The sequence below is a fragment of the Gossypium arboreum genome, chromosome 4 (genome assembly GCF_025698485.1).
Source record: "Gossypium arboreum isolate Shixiya-1 chromosome 4, ASM2569848v2, whole genome shotgun sequence".
Lineage (NCBI taxonomy): Eukaryota > Viridiplantae > Streptophyta > Magnoliopsida > Malvales > Malvaceae > Gossypium > Gossypium arboreum.
This window is the reverse complement of record NC_069073.1, coordinates 24,888,386-24,890,791: the sequence shown is the minus strand read 5'-3', so window position 1 is coordinate 24,890,791 and position 2,406 is coordinate 24,888,386. Positions and strand designations below refer to the sequence as shown.

Sequence of the window (2,406 nt, the reverse complement as noted above, 5' to 3'; positions counted from 1 at the left end):
TGGATGATTTCTCATTAGAATTGGTGAATTTGATGCTCCCAATGCTTTAATTTCATGTTTTATACTTAGGAGAGCATAAGAGAGCGAAAGGAACGAGAAACGGGCCAAAAACAGAGAAAATGGGCCAAAGTACGAAATCGACAGGGCCTGGACCTCCTCACACAGGCAGACCACATGGCCGTGTCAATTTGGCAGGCTCGAGCACGGCCTGAAGTAATCGAACAAGGGCGTGTGCTATAGGCGTGTCCCTATCGAGCCCAAGTTGAGTCCAATTCGGAAAAGGCTAATTTTGAGGGCTTCTAGGCATTCCAAAGCCTATAAATACACTCTAGAGAAGGAAAAAAAAGGGGCGGAGAAGGGGGAGTAAGGAATTACTCCAAGGAAGCCGATTGACCCATCTCAGCAACTGGATTCATCATCAAGACTGAAGATCTTTCCTCAATTTCCCTTCAAGAGTTTTAAGTTTTTTTTATGTTTTGTATTTTTTATTCTTCTGAGATGTTTTCTTATTTAGTTATGAACTAAAACCCTTAAATACCTAAGGGGAATGAAACCTAAGACGAATCTTGTTATTATTTTCTGAATCGTATGATAAATATTTAACTTGTTCTTAATTATGTGTTCTTAATTCTTATTTTGATATCCCAGGATACAGATTCAAGGCATGCTCTTATTCAGAGGAGGAATAGACCCTGTCTAAGAGTACATTTGTCATAATTAAGCGGAGTTGATTGCGCGCCTAGACATAGGGTGACAAGATTTTGCCAAATTAGGGTGAAACCTAATAAGGGGATCCATAGATTGAGTTAATGCAACCCTAGAGCATTAATTAAAGAAAAGTCTCGGTTATTAAATCTAGGGATTAGACGTTATTAGTCTTGAATAGGGATAATAACATAACTTAGGGATCACTACGGAACAAGTTGAATGAATAAATCATCAGATTCGGAGCCAGAATAACAAGTAAATTCTAGGTGGATTTTTTCCTTAGGTATTGTCTTAAGTCAATCGATTTTTCCCAAAAGCAATTCGTGTGCGTTCTTAGTTTAGATAATTAATTAATTAAAACAAAACCTCTTTATTCTTAGGCTAGATAATAAAAAGACAGCCATTACTAGTACTTTTAGTTCCTTTGGGTTCGACAATCCCGTCTTGTTAAAACTATACTACTGTTCGATAGGTACACTTGCCTACATCGTAATAATAGTTAGTTTAAGAACGAGTAATTATAAATATCTAAAACCTATCACGAAATCACACGATCAAGTTTTTGGCGTCGTTGCCGGGGAACTGAAATATAGGAACGCTCAATTTTTATTACTTTAGCCATTTATTTTTCTTGCAATTTAATTTAATTTAATTTTTATTATTTATTGACTTATTTTTTTCTTTCTCTTAGTAGGTTTTTATAGTTTATGACTAGAAGAAACCCGTCAAGACCATTACTTTTTGACGAAGAAATCGATCTTACAGTTCGTAGAAACCAAAGAGAAATAAGGCGAAGCTTAACATACACGGAGAACGAGCAAGAAAACGATACTCAACCCCCAACCGAAGAGATGGCTGAAAACCAAGGCAATCAGCTACCTCCTGCAATTACAGTTAATCAAAATCCTGCTCCACGCACTATGTATGATTATACTAAACCTTCTTTAACCGAAACTGAATCAAGCATAGTTAGACCTGCTATAGCTGCAAATACTTTAGAAATAAAACCTAACACTATTCAAATGAAACAATAATTTGTTCAGTTTGATGGTTTGCAGGATGAAGATCCCAACGCTCATTTAACCAACTTCTTAGAACTATGCGATACATTTAAAATTAATGGTGTTTCTGATGATGCTATACGTCTTCGGTTGTTTCCCTTTTCATTGAGGAACAAAGCTGAACAGTGGTTGAACTCGCTACCACGAGGGTTAATTACTACTTGGGAACAAATGACCGAAAAATTCTTACTAAAATATTTTCCATCGGCTAAAACGTCTAAATTACGTAATGATATCTCTTCTTTTGTGCAGATGGATTTAGAAACCCTCTACGATGCATGAGAGAGATACAAGGACTTACTGAGAAGGTGCCTCCACCATGGGTTACCACTTTCGCTCCAATTTCAAACATTCCACAATGGTTTGAATCCTTCGACTCGGTAAATGGTTGACGTAGCTGCTGGCCGAATCATCAATAATAAAACACCTAAAGATGCCTATGAGTTTATTGAAGAGATGTCACTGAATAACTATCAGTGGCAAGCCATGAGGACAAAGCCAACAAAAATAGCCGGTGTTTATAACGTCAATTCGGTCACCATACTGTCAAATCAGGTAGAACTCTTGAATAAAAAAATTGATGGTTTTCTTAGTTCTTCACAGGTTCACCCAGTAATGTAGTGCGAAGCAATTAGCG

The 2,406-nt window shown here is 37.0% G+C and overlaps 1 non-coding gene across 1 annotated transcript; it reads right to left on the bottom strand.

The window, feature by feature from the left end:
* Positions 1 to 1,988: 1,988 nt before the first annotated feature.
* On the bottom strand, positions 1,989 to 2,095 carry LOC128292315 (small nucleolar RNA R71). Its single transcript, XR_008282300.1, has one exon. It is a non-coding gene; the product is annotated as a small nucleolar RNA R71 (small nucleolar RNA).
* Positions 2,096 to 2,406: the final 311 nt, after the last annotated feature.